This window comes from Haliaeetus albicilla, chromosome 16, assembly GCF_947461875.1.
Source record: "Haliaeetus albicilla chromosome 16, bHalAlb1.1, whole genome shotgun sequence".
In the NCBI taxonomy this organism is placed as follows: domain Eukaryota; kingdom Metazoa; phylum Chordata; class Aves; order Accipitriformes; family Accipitridae; genus Haliaeetus; species Haliaeetus albicilla.
In genome coordinates this window covers 24,970,405-24,989,679 of record NC_091498.1, presented here as the reverse complement: position 1 = coordinate 24,989,679, position 19,275 = coordinate 24,970,405, and the positions used below count along the sequence as shown (strand labels likewise).

Here is a 19,275-nt window from a genome sequence, read left to right as displayed (position 1 = left end):
TGCATAATTTTTTTTCAGTTCTTTAACATCAATGAATAGAGGTACCCCAAATCAGGTACTTGCTCAATAATTGTCTTAAATTCACAACTGATTTTTTCTCAGCTAGTATTTAAACATAGGAAATGACTTTTGATAAACAAGCATCCAAAACAGATTTATATAGCATCAAATCAAAAATCTAACAGTCACATATAAGGCTTTGGAAAGGCTTACTGTAATACATTACAGCGTCGTCAGAAAAGATATGAAGATTTTCTCTAAAACTTGGAGGCTTCTCAATTCATTTTTTAAAAGGGGGAAATAGCTGCTTTTAAAGCATGTACAAATACCCTATCTCACAAAGAAGGATCACAGACTCCCTATTATGATTAACACAGGAAAAAGAAAAGTGCATTGCACAAGTACTCCATCTGCAACTTAATCACATGATAGACCTGGAGGCCTCTCAACAGTGCTAACAGAACTGCCTCAGGAATCTACAGGGCAGCCAGATGCCAGCCCTGGAAAAATATGTAATATTGCATGATATCTGCAGCTTGTGACTGGCATTCAAAGAGAAGCCATAAGACTGGTCCAATGTTTAGGGCTGAACAAAAGCCTGATACTTGCATTTCTTTTCATTATGTGCAGTGAGATTTTTTCTTTAAGGATAAATTAACCAGTGCTGATAAAAAGTGTGTACCCCCAAATGTTTTCTGAGAAAGAGCTATGTATAACCCTATCCAGGCAGAAAATATATATTGTAAAATTCAACTATATTATGTTAACAATAAATTAAATGTGAATTTGCATTTTTTAAATTATATGTGAAAAGAAGCTTTTAAGCACATTTCTCCCTTCAGAAGAATATTGCACGTTTTACAAACTAAGCACAGCAATAATATATCTGTAAGATCAACAGAAGTAATTATTTATTTCCTAAAAAATCTATGTTTTATATAAGTGGTCAATATGATTTTTTAAAATTAATTAAGGCCGGAATCATCTTTATTTACACCTTTCCTTCAAAGATGGCAGATTTCCTACAAACAAAAACTTATGTAATTTAGAAACAATGTAAATGCTATTGCCATTGGAAAATAGTCCCTTGATTGTTATATTTTCTGACATCAGGTTGTTTTCCTGCATGTAATGTCCATTGTTCAGTGACATTTGCAGTAATCTTCAAAACTAAATTTTAGTTTATATGACATAAGAAAAATATAATTTTATTTAAAGAAAACACAGAGAAAGAGGGGGAGGGGAGACAAAATTTGATACTAAATATAGTAACATATGTTAGGCAAATGGTCTAACAAATCTGAAAGAGTTAAAACTTCAACATACAGCTTTTACAGACCTCATTCACTGAAGGTTTTCAGGGCATCTAATTTACTGTACATTGTCCAAGCCCTTCACCTGGATGAAGTGTTGACTACGACCCAGGAGAACCAATCTGCCCAAGGGACTGGTGCTAACTAAGCAACAGAATACCTGACGGAGACTTTGATCATATGACAAAATTTCTCACAAAGAAGTCGCCTAAGAAAAGGGAGTTGGAAGCTTTTTTAAATGGCATCTTCCTAACCAGAGCATTAGGCTTGAGAATCTCCATTGCCATTTGTGGTGGAACACCATAGTTGGAGTCTGTTCCTATTCATAGCCAAGGCCCAGAAGAATCTGTTCTCAATTTGAAACAGCTTCCTAACTGTCTTTAACCATATGCCTGGTTCTGCATACCGGATTTATCAGGAAAATAGTATTTATTTGCATTACAAACATTTTTATGTCTAATGTAACACCTATTTTAGATAAGACAACAACTGCAAAATTAACTTCAATGATCATAGAGAAAACAGAGTACCTGATATCTACTGCAATTTCGAAGAAAGAACCTATGAATTTTAAGGTTTGGTGCAAGGTGATATCAATACTACAACTACTACCTTCTGTGTTTTACATAAAGCTGCAGAGATTGTCTATCGGTCTAGGATAAAAAAAGATGTGGGCACTAGTTTAATTTCCTTGTTTCGCTCACAAATGCAGAGAAGGGTTCCCATAATCAATATAAGCCTTGTCAGATGTACATAGGAATTTCTCTGCTATGCAATTAGCTGTTTCTCAGAGGAGAATGGCATTCTGAAACACCCATGTTCGATGCTAATAAGATACACAACACACATTCACTTGGAAGAACAACACACTGCAATCCAGAAACAAGTTAGTTGGTATGACCAAAATATATAACCAGAAGATTGCCTAAATTAATCAATGCTTTTTATAGCATTAACAAACTGTCTGTCTGTTTATAGACAAATCAGCACCCTATGAAGAAGGAAAACTGTTTAGGTCTTCTATCTCAATGCTAAAAAAAGGGACAAAAATTGGGAGAGCAGATAGTTGCAACTACCAACACCAGGAGTACAGAAGCAATCTATTAAACTAACTCTGCCCTCTAAACAAGTAGTTAACAAGATACACCTTTCAGTTTTTCACTCTTCTGCTGAGCATGACTACTTGCACACTTAATTTCCTATCAGCTGGAATTTCAACAAAACAGATTATCATTCCCTCAATTATAACTTGAATACCATATGTACAATATAACCATATTTGCCAAGTTAAATTGAACAAAAACACGCCACAAAATAAAATAAAACTATTCCAGAAAGTAAACAGATAAATTTTTGTAAGTAAATTCAGGAGAAAACGTAGGTTTGGCAAAGGACAAGGAATCAAGATATAAAGAATGAAGAGCAACTGAGTATAATTTTATTCTGAGTTTTTGAAAGATCTAGACATGAAAGCCTGACCATATTATCACACAGACTCTTTCAAATAGATCTATAATCATTAAAGGATATTTGTTAATATATAGATGATATTTCATAAATATAACTTTATTGGTAATAGTTATTATAATAATAAATAGCTTATGCAGATTTTAAAAGGAGAGCCCCATCATCTTCAGTCTTCCAGAACTCATTCATTCAAAAAATTCATATACTCTAATATCTGCTCACATTTTACCAGCTAACATGACTATTAAGAATTGGAAAATGAGAAAAGAGGTTTTTATTATTTTCACATTTAGTTTTAATAATCAGAGGAATAGATAACATTGTAGAGGACATTAATTGGAAAGGTTAAGTAGTTATTGAAAGAACTACTGTAACCCCATGTGACTAAAAAAATGGGTGTGATCTGTAAAAATCCCAAAGTGGTTGATACTAATGGAACAAGCCTAATAACAAAAACCTGATGTATTAACACAGAATGTGAAACCCTACATTACAGAGGTAGCAAACACAGTGGAAGATTATGAGTGGAATACAAGTATTGAAAGGCATGCGTTTTTCAGAAAATACAGAAGAATAAATGTAGTAAGGTAGCACTGTACATTAATGATGAAATATGGTCTGACCTAGAAGTAAAACTCAAGATATTTAATACATTGAGGACAATAAAATAATCTTCATTTTAGAATTTTGAATCAACTGCGGTGTATAGTCAAATACCCAATAACAAATATTCTTAACAGATTTTTTATGGCAGAAGGGCCATCAGATGAATAGAGAATAGTGAATATAAGTTATGCTTAAAAAAGAAAAAAAATCCATGAAACTAGAAAAGCACCCTAACAAGCCATGAAATAGTTTGAAATAATGTGCACCTTTTTCTTACGTTCTAGTAAGAACCAAGACATATGCAGATAAGGAATAGTATCATGGTTAGAGCAATGAAGAGCATCTCACAAAAGAGGAAGCAAGAAGGATTTGGTTTAGTCTAGCAAAAAAAAAGGCTGAAAAGAGATATGACTGCTGTTTAAAAATATATGGAGAGGAGGTAAAGAGCAAAGAACATGCAGAGCTTTTTCAGAGAAACTCTATTAAAAGAGTAAGAAATGGATATCAGAGAGACATGAAAACTTTGAGAATGGAAATTAGAAGAAAGCTTCTAATCATTGGAGCACTAAAGCTCTCAGACAGCCTTATGATAGCAAAACTGAGAGTAGAAACCACAACTATTTTTCTTCTGTAGAATTTGATCTGGTAAGTTTAAGTGTTGTATGATACGGCTCCTGGTTGTAGCACAAGACTGACTCTGACATCCTCTTCAGTTCTACTTTTTAAAGCCTCAATTCAATCTGGACTTCTAATAAGGGCCTCTGGCAGATAAGTACAATAGTGATTCTAGTTTTTACTTCCTTGCAGTTATTTGGAAGACTTAAAGTCACATTTCTCAATTATCAAAAAAGGTTTTTGTCAATTATCTCAGCTAGCAGCAACACTGAAGGCCTGTTTCCTTGTCTTACAGACTTCGTAACTGTATTTTCTGCATCTTGGGAGATACATGATTAACCATAAAACATTCAACAGACACTTGGTTGTCTACATAAAACTTGTTTCCAGAAAAGTCTGTGCTATATTCAATCTTGGTGAGACAAAACCAAGTTAATGCAGGTTTTAACATGTTTGTTGTGAATTATCAAAATTCTTTAAGTTTTTTAGTGAGATAAGTTCAATTGTCTCCTTTCACAGAACCTGAAAAATTAGTCCTTAGACCAAGTTCTGCACCTTTTAAAGAGTGAATAGTTACATCAGGTCTTCAAGAACATTTTTCCTTCCGTACGTCACTGAAGATTGGGAGAAGCAGCTCAAAATATTCTTTTTTTCCTAACCGATCACTTTAATGTATTATAACTTAACCTATAAACATTTAATTGATATTCAATTAATAAAAATATGTAAATAATAAATAAGTATTTAATTATCCAAACAGCAAGAACGAAATGTCATACTTTCCAGTTTTATACATATAAACATAATTTAGCAAATTAGTGATCTACGTGCTTAACCAAAATGACTAATTACACTACTGAATTTAAACTACCTAGTCTTACCAGTAGAATTCCATTGCTGTACTTCACTGACAACATTTTAAAAAATTCTTTGGCAATTTACAATTGACTGTTATCTTGTCAGCAATTTATTCTTCTTTTGATAAGCACATTTTGACAAGTTTTCCAAAAAATCTGCCGCTTTCAAGCAGCTGGTCAGTACAAGGCTTACTTGACTTTCTCAGTGAGCCAAAAGGCAGTTAAAAAATGTGGGAAGAGAATGAGAAGAAACATTATCTTCTTCTGCTGCAGTTTCAGTAGATAGAATTAATGTAATATTTTTTATTTGCCAACATACTGACTTATATTGATGATTCTGTAACTAGGTAAAGTTAGTTCTTTTATATCTGGACAACTGGTCCCAGATAGTAATATATAGATTACAGTATATTTTCACCTGTGATTTTCCGTATTAGACAAAGAGCACAATGCTATAACACAATTACATAATCCAAACTATACATAAAAACAGACTTCAAAAATGAACTAACTTCAATCAATCTCCAAAATTTAATTTCCATCTAAGCTTTCCAACTGCACTTCTTAGGTGAGTAATCACATGAATTAAAACAGATGTCAAGTAGGTGTTTCATTGATCTAGTGTAGCTGAACGCATAATTTACGTCCTAAACATGGTTGTCTGAATTGCACATTAATTAAATGTTAAAACAGTCAATGTGAATGTCCATTGTTGTTAGCTTCCCCCTGTATTTATTCCTCGCCCCCAGAAAGTATCCATTCAATTTCTATATTGAAACTAAAATTTTACACAATATAAAAAGTTATACACTTTGAGGACCATTTTTTCCTTCTTCACATACCATTTCTTCCTTCTACATAGTCTTCTCCCTTCTGACACCAGAGATGCAGGATCTGTAAGTAAGATTGACTGTAAAAATGTGGAGGTACATAAATTTTAGGACATAGATGCCCTGGTTAAACTATTGCTAACAGCTCAGTATGGGAAGCAGGGTAAAACATGGCATGCTTTTGATCTTACCCAATACATCCATATCACCTCTTGCAGTACACCTATGTTTTGGGCTACCTGAACAAACAAGGACTGCCAGAATTCTGGTAACTGACACAATTCACCTTTCCTTCTGGCAGGCAACACCAGGACTCTGCTAAAAATGATCCTGTGGAGATGTGACATAGTCATAACAGAGAAACAGTACACAGTCAACCATTCTGCCCTAGGAAGAGTGTATATTTGGGTCTCTCCCAATGGGCACAGCAAGCTGAAATTCTTCCACTCCTCTTCTGAAGTGCTTTTACAATCACATCAGGCTGTGCTAGGATGAAAGTTTGCTTCTGCACCAGTGAATAGCTGGCAACTTTGACTAAGAGGCCAACTCAGGCTTGCAATCGATACATAGAATTACAGATATATAATACCCAAATACTCTGCTAGTTAGCCCAATGGAACTTCACTTTTACTTTGAACAACTGCTGTCTTTAAGACTCCAGGACGTAAACTGAGAAAAAATCCCACTTACCTAGAAATTATGTGAAATGATTTTTTGTATATAAGACACTAGAGTGTGACAACTTGATAGATGGCACAGAACTCAGATGACTTAGCTGTATGAAACAGAGCTGTGATGGCTCAGGGAAAAAATTCACAATGAGGAATATTGGCAAGTGGTTTCTTTGTTACAGTGGTAGAGAAAGATTCACAATAATAGTGAATCATCACTGGTACAGGCTGCAACACATTCTTGTCTCACATAGTTGCATGCCTGAGCCTGAACTGTGAGATCTCTTCAGAAGTCCAATAAGGTAGAATTCATATTTTGATTGCTGAAAGAACGTATGAAAAAAATACAGGACTGATGACCTGTTAGCTGCCACTCAGTAAAGTGAAACTTACAGAAACAGTCAGATAATGAACTTCTCAAGCCACTGAAATAGATAGGTATACTGAAATTTTAAGAGGTGTGTCTGTGCAGAAGATAATCTGCAGAGAAGATCAAGCTGGAAAAGAAACACAGGTTGGTGAGTACACCCGAATGGTGCCAGGATAGAGATATTTATCACTAATTCTGGACAAAAGACTGCAGCTCATAAATCAGATCTGAACACAACAGGGCTACAGCACTCTGAGATGGGACAACACAACTCTCAAATGTTCTGGATGCTCTTAAGAAAACATTTGGTTAAGTAAGCACAGTCTGGCAGTCTAGCACTTAACTATTTTCAGATGTACAAAGTTAAGGAAGGTATTGCTCTATTTCTTAATGTAAGGGTTAGGACAAAAATTGTTCAGCAATACAAAGGGAAAGATGGATCTAGAACCATTTGTTAGAGAAGAAAGTTTAGAAATAATTTATTTTAATGTCCTCAAAATGTGCAAGTCACTGTAAATTGAGAAGACAGTTTTGATTTATAACCCTAATTTATTCAAAATAAAACTGATTCAGTTTAATTTTTAAATGGTAATATTTGTTTTGTTAATACTGAATTTAAGTAATTAATCAAGATTCAAAATGATAAATGCAGCAGATTATTACAAAAGAAAAAGAATGGAAACAAGTTTAAAAGATCTTTGGAAAAATGGACAAATTTCAAAGTATAGAATAGTAGGCTTTTAAATTTTAATAAATTTATGGTGTAAGGTAGAGGAAACTACATTTGTGTGATATATAATAAATCTAGTGTATGCACTATAAACAGGTCTGGTCTTTTGGGATCTTTTAAGCATTACAGAAAAAAACTAAAATTAATTTATGGAAATAAAACCGTAACATGAAACAAGCATCTTTCAGAAATGCACAACTTCATAATGTTTCATTTTTACAGACTTATGGTACTCGTGTTAAGACTTAAGTAGGTAAAGTTTATGCAATGTGTTTGAAGAACCCATACTGAATATTTCAGGACTCAATTATTTAGAATAACTGAAAAGACAAACCAGATTGGTATATGCAAATCAAATGAAAAAGAGAGAAATAAAGCAAATAAAATTTTCAATTTCGTCTTTTGGGTCTTTTTTCTTACATTCAGCTTTTGAGCTGGTAAATAATTACCTTTGAGAGGTTCTAACAATTAAAGAATAACATTGATTAATTAGGAAAGAAAGTGAAGAATACTAATCAATCCTAAAGACAGTTTTTCTTCTCCCACCTCAAGCCTTTTCGTCACCCACAAACAATGTGTTTTCTACACTGTTCAGATTCTTTTAAAAAACATTCATATTCTTGTCCATTCACACAAAACTCTCTTGGTGAGCATTGTTTTGGGAGGAGTGGGTGGTAGGCAGGGGGCACAGGATGTTGAGAGAACAGATAGGATGTCAGGTGAAGATGGAATGCTGTGCCCTCTCTAACCAGCTGAAGACTCTGCATGATTGTTTTCTTACAAATAATACCTGTGGGTGTTGAAACAGTTCAGGGAATCTATCAAACATACCCTTTCACTTTGCTGTTGTAACTCTATAAAATTTATTCTCATTTCAAAAGAATCTTTGCAATAATACCTGTAGGTGGTTGAGTAATTTAGAGAAAATCTGTCAAACCTACTTCCACTGACTTTAGCAATAGAATTCTGTAATTACTTTCAAAGTTGTAAAATGCAATGATTTATTTTCAGTATATTCAGAAAGTTCTAAACTGAGCTTTTATTTTTTATTTTAACAACTTTTGATAAGCTTAGTGGAAGAACTAACTCAAAGAGTAGATCTAATAATTGTGCAGCATTTCATTTAACTCACAATAAGGAAAAAAAGTCAGTGCTGAATTTAGGAAACAGATAGGACACTACTGCAAGTATAGTCCCATCTTCATGCAGAAAGATAGTCCACATTTAGCTGTCTCCTTACATAACTCTAAGATGATAGATCTGATACTAACCTTGATTCAGTCTTTTCCATGTAAAACTACATGGGTTTACAGAAAATTTATGAACAATATAACTGAAGACCTCTTTCTCCTACTCAACAATATATTTAATATTTCTTAATTCAGAATAATAGAACAAAACTGAAAACTCAGAAATTTATTGTAAGCCTAGTTATACTAGAAGAATCTCTTAGTGCCCCCAGACTCAGGCACACATTCAAATTACTTTGTTTGACAACCTACCCTTTGTCAACTGAGCTAATTGAGTGAACATTTATTCACTTTTAGTCCATGGCAAATGTGATGTAATTTGACCTTGCACAATCCCTAAAGAAAGAAAGGTAGCCCAAGATGAACTGAAACAAAAAAAAAATCTCAGTGTGCATAAAGACAGATAAAATATAGGAATTTAGTCATTTGTCTGACAAATCCTTAGAACGTGGTTCCAGATGATCCAAATTATTTTTTATGCCATCGAAGTCAAAGATAGTATGTCTCAAGACTTCTGCGTCTATGAATTCTAAATGCTCAAAAAAAAGTCAAAGTCATAGTTTTGTGCAGAGATGCGTTTCATTTGAATAAGTATGGGCATCATTTTGTCGCAATCCAATTACAAGACTGGTAACAAAATGGAGAATAACAAATTCCTTTTCCCTTTTCCTCCCTGTCATCACCAAAGAATCCATGTCCCATTTGGATTCAACTGATTATGCAGGAGGCACCTAAGCACATCACATCTTCAAATGGTGAACTGGTTTGTGGCCAGTGAGGCTTAATCAAATATGAGTGGCAAATGCATTGGACAAAGATGTTGGACCCTGCTATAATTAAAACTTCATTAGTCCCAAATGGTCGCTTAATTTCTAATTTGCAAAAGAATATCATCCCCCATCTGTGGTCTACATTTTCACTAATACGTAGTTTTTTAGCGTGAACCATATGTCTCTAGCAAATATTAATGTTCAAACAGGGAGAAGGAAAAAATAATGCAAGTTCATCGTGAAAAACAATCCAGAAATGACATTTTTAAAGTATTCATTTAACTCCTTCCCACAATTTCAGACAGATTTCCACCATTTACTCTTACCCATGTATTCTCTGTGCAGAAGAAATTCTCAATTAAATTACAGTGATAAAGTCCAGGACAGTATTAGGAAACTACCTCATCAGAGCACGAGCTACCTCATCAGATACATGAAACATGAGTACCATAGCCACCCTAGTTGCAATAATGCTCTGATACTCAAAAGAGAAACTGTTTATAAATCACTTACTGAAGCAGAAGGAAAACCAGAAGCAATATCATTCTTGCTGCTTATAAAAAGGAAAAGATTTAATAATTCACCCTCTTAATAAACATGCTATATCTGTGCAACTAGTCACATTAGCCTTTTCTATACAAAGAAGTTTTTAATTACCCAGTACTCAGTAATCTCAACCACTTATTCTTTTTAACGAAGTAAAACATTGCTAGATTGCTGAACTCAACAAGCCCATCCTTCATGCTTGCTAGACAGAACTGTTGGTCCCACATCTTTTGAAAATACATTTCAGAAGAATTTAGGATTTCCAAGAATTTCCCCAGGAAGTAAAACTCTCCCTAGTTCTAAATTAAGTTTTATTGATTTGAAATGCAATATGGCATATAGCAGAAACTCTTTATATGTTGTATCAATCAGGTGCCATCCATTTTAAAAGGAGAAAAAAACCTATTTAACATATCAAAATAATTTTCTTACAAGATAAATAGCTCAGATACAATTCCCCTGCAATATATGGTTATGAAAAATCAGCAGGAGCCATTTATGGTCTCATAATACATAAATCAACTGAAGGAACACTTGGTCAGAATCTGAAACATCACAACATTAACTCACCGTGATTACAAAGCTTCCGTTATCCCCCTTACAGGTGTCAAATCATTGTAATGTTATATTTTTTTGTTAGTAGCTGGCAACAACCGAATCTATTTAGATGATAATTGTTTCTTAGATGCATTTAAATGTTGGTTTGGGGGGGTGGGGGGAATCATGGTTTTACACATTACCAAATGAAAAAGCAGAAGAATACTAAAAATCATCTTACTTTTCCTGTCCTAAACAATTTTGTGACAAGGCAAATGAACTACTGCATATAGATAGACATACATGCCACTAAGTGATGGAAATAAACAGGGCTTTGAAATATCAATGTTTATTTTTTCACTAGAGCCTTTACTTTCAGAATAATTACCTATGCACAAACTCTAGATGGCAACATTGCACTTACTGTATTACTAAAACAAAATGTCACACTAAGTCCCTACATATCCTCTTTATCAACATTTTATGTGCCACAGATCTATAGCCTCTTATTATAAGTGTAATGAAGCAGAAGTTATTGAAGCATTTTATTGATTGCTCAGATCACAAGTTTACTGTCATACTGAATTGGCACCTTACTTGCTGAAGCAAACTGCTGACACCTTTTTAAAAAAGTGACAACTACATCTATTTCATGACCAGAAATCCATTTTCATCTCTATCAAGACAAGAATGCAATTTTCACTTCATTTAACTGATGTTAGGCCTGCTCAAGGCATGACACTTAGAAAAAGACACAAGTTTAAGGTTCTTAAAATACTTCTGGTAACTAGAATGCAGCTCAGTTGTGGGAAAAATTTCAACCATCACTCAAATCTATAAACAATACAACATTCTAAGAATCACTTATCTGAACTATCAAGAGGGCAGTTTTCTCTTTCAATTTCAAAATTACTGAAACACTATTTTTATATTCTTTTAATAAGAAGCTATGCTGAAATATTACAGTTTTCATATGGAATCTTGCTCTACACAAAGTTCAATTTAACATGGGATTATTTCTTGAGTGGTCCCTACACAGGTCAAACAGACAAAAAAATCTATTTTTCTGCAACCTATAAAGAAGGACATAAAGATACTTAACACCTCTTCAACAGTGTGAGTCAATGTCATAAAATTAGAAAAGCAGAAGCTGCAAGGAAGAGGAAACAAATATTTAAGTCTAAAAAAAGGGGAGGGGGGTACTGAACAGAGACTGTGATACTCAAGTTATTTTAAGAATACACTTTCAAAAACCATAAAAACACAAATGCAAGTTGGGTTGAACTGGAAACCAAGTTAAGCATTTTGGTGAATTTCTTCCTTTTCTTCAAATAATATCTAATAATTATTGTGCCAACTTTACCACAATATAATCTAATTTTCTGAAAACAGCATTATAAACAGGGTAAGTGTTCTTTGGTATAATTTTCTGATAATTCAATGAACTAGGATGGATAAAAAAATGATAGGAATAACATACTGACTAAAAAAATACTTGATAGAAATGTATAATTTTGTTCATTTCTGCCAGACAAAACCCCTGCAAAATGGTTATACATAGCAGCTAGTTTATATTTTATTTGTAAGGGGAAAAAAAAAAAACAGAAGAGTAATTAGAAATCTTACTACACAATGTAATTACTGAAATCTAGGAAAACCGATTGAATAGTAATGACAGATGTGTTTCTTATAAAGTACAAAAAGGAAAAGTTATGAAGAAAAGCTTTTGTTTGCATATTGCAGATGTATTCAACCCCCAGTACTTAAGTCAGCAGTTTCAAGAAAACAATGTGAGAAAATAGAAGAAATATAGTCTTTTTTTAATCTTTGTTCTGGTATTTGCAATATTTCATTTTTTTTTTAAGTCAGTAATATTTTTATGGATCTGTGTAGCAAAATGAGGAAAACTTTACGAATTATTATGTTTATGGATGTAGCTTAGAATAATAACAGCAAAACTGTGGGATATATAGTTTTGAAATAGTACATTTAAGCTTGTGTTCCCATAGCTGAAAGGGCAAATAGTAGAACCAGTCAATAATTTTATTCTCTCCTGTTTTGTGGGTATTTTGCATACTAGCTCCATTACTTTAATGTAATGTAATATGCTGTGCCTCAAATGATTAATTACTATTACTGTAAGTTCTGCTAGATCAAGCTAATGAACATTCAGCACAATTTCCTGTCACTTCTCATCCCAGCTCAGTCCCCTCATCCCCACATATAACACACTTCCAGTAAAAATAAAAGCACACAGAATAGAACCTTAGGACTGGCTATGTTTGTTAACTATGACATTAAAATTTTGCTAAACCCTTGTAAGTAACACATGCTCAAAACCATTTAAATATACTTAAAGCACACTTGTGATTCTCAAATATTTATACATATACATTTTCCATAATAAATCTTTACTGTGACAATGACGAGATATTCTTCTGTTTACCTGTTCATGTACATTTTATATTATTTAGTAAAGGACGGATCAACAGCTTGAATAAAGCGTAATTCTAAATGAAGAAAATGTTTTAAAATCATTAATATCATTTTAAAAGGTATTTGAGTCTTCTCTTTTGGCCTCTGTTTAGCTGTGCTAGGCCTGTGAATGACAGCTTCCCTGCTTGAAGCATACAGAAAGCACAGCCTTCCTCATTCACTGTCAGTACTATGGCCTTTTCACACGTTCCCTCCACAGCAGTGTTTGTCCCCAAACACTGGAACCCAGCACAATGGCATTCCTACTTCAACACCCCCACCAACAGCACCACTACATATGAAGAATGCTAATGAGATGGACATCCCCCATCTCTGAAAGTGTTAACTATATCCCATACTATCCGATATAATGTTATTTCTATTGTTATCTATTACAACTCACTTAAGAGCTAGTTCATTTTGGCAATGCTTTTTTTCTAAAAATATTTTTAATAGAAACTATAGTAGCTTGACAAAAAGATCAAAAAAATGGCTTACATGCATTCACCCAGTTACGTACGTTATATATAATGGACTGATTTTAATCTCCAGATATATTTAGGGATCTCAGAAATTCCAACAGACACCAACACAGCATGTTTAAAATAGCAAGGCAAAAGGCTAACATCTGAAATATTAAGAGCAGAATATTTCTAACAGTACTGTTGCTTAAATTTTACCTTTTTGTTAGAAAACTGTATTTTACAGCCCTAGAATTCATGGCACTAAAATGTCAATATAAGCTTTGTCAAGATTTTAGTGAAGCTTATAGATCATTATACAGATATGTAATTGCAATTAGAAAGAGTTTAAAGGAAAAAAATAGAAGGCTTTTGTAGTATAGTTGTTATACATATATATTTTCTTCCTTTCTCCTTTATTTAGAGAAAAGTACAAACCACTTCCCAAAGTTCAAGTACTCTCTCAGTTTTACCTGTTTTACTTCACCTGTATTATTCTCAAGGAATATTATTTGAAGAATACTGATTATCCTCTTGAAAAGGATACAAAGACTACAGCAAAGAGGTGGTAGCTCCTCACTGTTTTCTTCCTCTGGGGCAAGAAGCAACAGAGTGATTATAAAGTCGACACTGTGCAACCAGTGCACAATGTGGACCAGAAACTATGTATTGTTTTAATTCAATACATGGATTTTAAACTGAAGTCCAGATGGATTTTAATAGAAGTACATGTATTAGCATACTATTATAGAAGTACATGTATTAGCATATTATTAGTTGTATGTGCTATTTGATTTCAATGGACAGACTATAGCGTCTTAGCAGAGTAATATTGAACCAAAGGATTTTCCTTTTTTTTTTTACTTCCACTCCCTTTTCATTTAAATGAAAAGACAAAGTAAATACAAATAATTCAAATGTCAAAATAACACTGAGATAAATAGAAATCAAGAAAATATATTTAAAGTTGTCAAGTAATGGCTACATGTTATATTGGTATGAATACTGTATGCAGTCATCATAGCATTATGTTGTCAGGCCTTAGCACAACAGGACAAAGTGATAGTATTTTGATTGAATGTCCTGGTTCTTTCTTAACTTGCATTCTAATCTTATATCTGTATCACATCACAATGTGCTCTTTACAAAACACACTTGTTTTAGTTATTTAGAAAAAAATGTCACATAAGCAAAATACAGTAAGATTATAGTAAGAAGTATTGTTATACCCACAGTATAACATAACCTACAGTTATTATAATGATTTCTTTTATGTTCAGTACTAACACAACTTCAGTTAGAAAATGGTTGGAAAAATTGAGAGGCACTTTAAGCTGACTTACATGTCGTATCTTATCTTTGAAGTAATATAATTCAAAATAAGACAAGCATTCAGCACATTAACTGCACAAAAGATTTAACATCTTTGTGCTGTAAAATTTTCATTTAAGCACTTAAACCAGTTTGAAATGTTTATTGAAATATTTTAATCATAAGTTTTTTGTAGACAAATAACTGTCATAGCTGTACTGACATTTATCCTCGTAATCTGGACTCTTAAAAGGTAAAAATGTCCAAGGTGGCTATACTGAACATATGTCTATATGCAAGCCTTTCATTATAAAGAACCATTTGCCTTTAGAAGAGATTTCAAATCTACTAAAATTATTATCTTTTTCTTGTCATTTACAATGTCCAACCGAACACTACCAGATAATCAACACAGGAATGATTAACATAAGTTAATTTACTGAAATGTCTTTATATGCTTTTTACAGAGAAGAGCAAAAAGTAGTCAATAAATTACTTGCATATGAAGTTTTACTTAGAAACCCCATTGTCTGTTTTGTTCTACTGATTACCATTATACTTGCTAAACACTTGTATGCATTTTATATATTTTTTCCTAAAAGAGTAAATATTACATGTTAAAGCACTGGAAAGTAAAAGATTTCATTTCTGTAGCTTTTGTGACAGGCAGCATTGCCTTAAAAGTGAAGAATTACCAACAAAAAGTGTAAAGATATTTCTCACTTTTTAATATATCACTATACTGACACAGAAACACTCTGAAACAAGCTTTTCCTTTTTTTCCTTTCTGCTTGTTTCTCTCTCTCACACACACATGCTCTCTCATTTTTGTTTTTGTTTTTGTCTGATTTCTTCTTGCTGACCACTATTAGCTCTAGACAGGAATAGTCTCTTCCAAAGTGAATTCTCATTTCTCTTTATGGATCTGACAGCAGGAGGTGCTGTATAAACAGTGTGACTGACACTTTGCTTGCACCTCTCCTCCCCCTTCCTACATAGACTGGTAGCTTATCTATCTGATGCAGTCTTTCTTAACTCTGGGGCCCAAGATCATTTTTAAATCTAAGGTTCCTAGCTGGTTGTTTAATTTCTATATCATACTTTTCCTGGAAAATCTATATGTCTACTATTTTTATAAAGTACTCACCTTATCCTTAAAAATATGTACATTCTTACACATATAAATGAACTTAAGTAACTATGCTGAACAAGACTGGTGTTTTCTTACTTATATTTCCTAAAAGAAAACACCCAATTAATTAAAAAAAATCTTATTGCTCCCAAACTATCAAACAGTATATTCAGTATCTGTTTCCTACTATTTTTTCAAATTAAAATGCATGTCTGGAATATTTATTTAATGGCACATGTACAGTAATTAAAATACTTAGGTTTAAAAATATTATACATTTTCTTTAATTTTTCATAATGCAACATCAATTACACTTAGAAGTGTTTTATTTATTTATTCAAAAAGTGTTTCAACTAAATAATTATTTAAATTAGTTTTATAGGAAGATCTATGAGACCATTAAAAACTGCATGTGCAGAACAAGCAATGAAAAATGACTGCTTTAGAGAATTTCCACATAAGGAACATCACAGCTAGGCACAGTATGCAGCAAGAAAAGATGAGACATATGACATCCCACACCAAAAGAGAGACACAATTAACTCCTTTATTGTTGGCTTTGCAATTATAGGAGAAGCATTTCATTCTCCTAACAGGCACTGCAGATTATGAAATATATGTCACACTTCCTTATGACACAGTGCCAACCGTTGGTTTTATACATTAGTACATTTGAAAATGAAAACAAAAAAGCAGACTTTTAAAGAGTGGGACAACTCACCTGTTTGCAACAGTTTGCAGACTTTAATCGTTGGTGCAGGGCCAATAGAACTCCTTGGATACAAATCTTTGCTCCTGAGAGGCTGAAACCTTCTCTCTTAAAGACCCAAACAGGTCCACACAAAGGTGTGATGGAATTTTGCAGGCATCTGTCAAGCAGAGGAGCTATGCAAAGAAAAGAAGAAAAAGGAAAAAAAAGAAAATCCATTCTTTTGACCCAACTGAAATATACAGCCTCTAACGCAGCCTCAGCATCAGAACTAACTCTTAATATCTATTATTTATATCTGACCTGGGTTAAGTCTTGGAAAAGCAACTCCTGCATTTCTAGTGGCCACCATGAAGGACGTATTTATATTGAGACACCCCCCATGAAAGACTCATAAGCTTCGTGAGCACACCTGAATAGTTCTGAAGTGTGCCTAACTAGCTGCACGGAGTGTCATGGTGTGCACTGATTGCCTTATCTTCTCATTTATCACAGATGAGTTGGAACCAACCTTGCTGAAATCTACTTGCATTGTCCTGATAAAATTGCAAGATCCATGTTGTTTCTGTATACAGTTTCCTGTTGAGGAGCTGACATACACCTACCATATTATAAATGGTAACATTCATAAAATATAATCAACACTCTCATAAGCTGTTTTATTATAACCTTCTCATTGCCACTACTCAAAAAACAACTTCTAACAAATAAAAATGCTCAGTGTAGCTGTTTAATAACGAGGAAAGGTCAAATGAAAAGATAGATAAAATTGATTCGTGGCAATGGTCTCAACAAGATCTTTTTCTTGCTGTTCTTAGATTCCAAATCACTGTAAAGGTTGAAAGCATTCTCTCGAAGGGACCTGATGTCCATTTGTGTGACAAATAAGGACTGATTATTTTGCCTTCAGGCATTACTGAGATGCATGTGCTTTGCGGGTATTTTTCTGTAATGCATACATGGGCCTTTCTTATATGACAAAATAAAATAGCATTAAGTAGCATTTCAGGCTTTTACCCCATATTGGGGAAGGAAGGGAAGGGAAGGGAAGGGAAGGGAAGGGAAGGGAAGGGAAGGGAAGGGAAGGGAAGGGAAGGGAAGGGAAGGGAAGGGAAGGGAAGGGAAGGGAAGGGAAGGGAAGGGAAGGGAAGGGAAGGGAAGGGAAGGGAAGGGAAGGGAAGGGAAGGGAAGGGAAGGGAAGGGAAGGGAAGGGAAGGGAAGGGAAGGGAAGGGAAGGGAAGGGAAGGGAAGGGAAGGGAAGGGAAGGGAAGGGATAAAAAGCAAAAAAACACCAAAATCTGTTTTTATTAGTAATATACAAGAAAATACAAAAAATAATAAACCATATAAAGCACATCTGTGAACAATGCAAATAAAATTATATACATAATTTTCCCATCTAGTCAATCGATGGCCATAAAGATTCATATTTGCCATATAGATATAAATGGTGGATTTCCTAGGTACATAAATACTAACAAAGAACTACAGGTTTTGTCAGAGAAAGTACAAGTGGGTGAATTACACTTTACATATTTTATTGAGAATAGGAGACAAACATTCCATTCAGATATGGCAAATATTTAGCCTCAATAGCTGTTCACTCAGCTGTGAGAACAGAGTCTGAACTAAGACCTTAGTTAAGAAATTTTTGTATTTGAGTTCTCTTATAACTGGAGACTTTTGGACAAATAAAGAAGGAACATATCATACAGTTAAATCCATCTTCAAAAATAAAGAAATAGGTAAACATGCAACAGACTGTACTTTGCCTCTGCTAAAGTCAGTGTATTTTACGAATTATTTAAGCATGTGGTTAAGTAAAACTCTGTGTGAATTTTTGTGAAAGGCACTACTTTTTAAAAAGTCATGTTAAAATCCAAGTCTTCTGACTTTCACAATTTTGTGATATAATCTTATCATCTAGTCAGTAATTTTATGCATTCTCACATAAACAGTCCTGAGAGCTTCCATACAGTATGCTTACTTCTCCAGGAGATATCCTTGCACCTACTTCCATCCTGCATACTTAGCATAAAATGCCTTTTCTGAATTAGTTGGCAAAGCCATTAAAATTTATTTACTTACTAAAACCCACTGAAGTTCCAATGTTGATGTGATATTTACAAGACTGTACAATCTCAGTTCAGCAAAATACACAAATATAAGAACAAAAGTTCTGTTTAGATCTAAAGGACTATCTACATGGTTAGTAAAACCTATTTAAGTAAACTCTTGAGTGAAAACCTATTACATGATTCTTCCAGAGTAATTTACAATTGTCTGTAAGTCTCACATGTACTTTCTCTTTGTTACAGAAGTAGAAAATGATACGCAGAAGCTTGTATTAATGACAAATGGGAAGAAAGATAAGCAAGGTAAGAAGACATGTGGAAAGATACAAACATGGGTTCAATGGTCTGCAGGGACCTAAGAAAAGAAAATAAGCTGAAACCCTGTCCATACTTAAGTTTATGATAAAAATCCCATTTATCGAAAGGGAGACCAGACTTCACAACATAAGGCTGATGGGGATTCACTGAACAAGGTTAATATGCATATTAACCTACTCTTACTGATTATCCTAAAAAGTAATACTGCAAAACTTTTTCAAAATATGCCATC

The 19,275-nt window shown here is 33.6% G+C and overlaps 1 long non-coding RNA gene across 1 annotated transcript in view; it reads right to left on the bottom strand.

Moving 5' to 3' along the window:
• Nucleotides 1–19,275, bottom strand: part of LOC138689296 (uncharacterized) — a 214,383-nt gene that overhangs the window by 148,033 nt on the left and 47,075 nt on the right. Inside the window, exon 8 of the long non-coding RNA XR_011328179.1 lies at nt 16,663–16,826. This is a non-coding gene — a long non-coding RNA (uncharacterized lncRNA). The remainder of the gene's footprint in view (nt 1–16,662; nt 16,827–19,275) is intronic.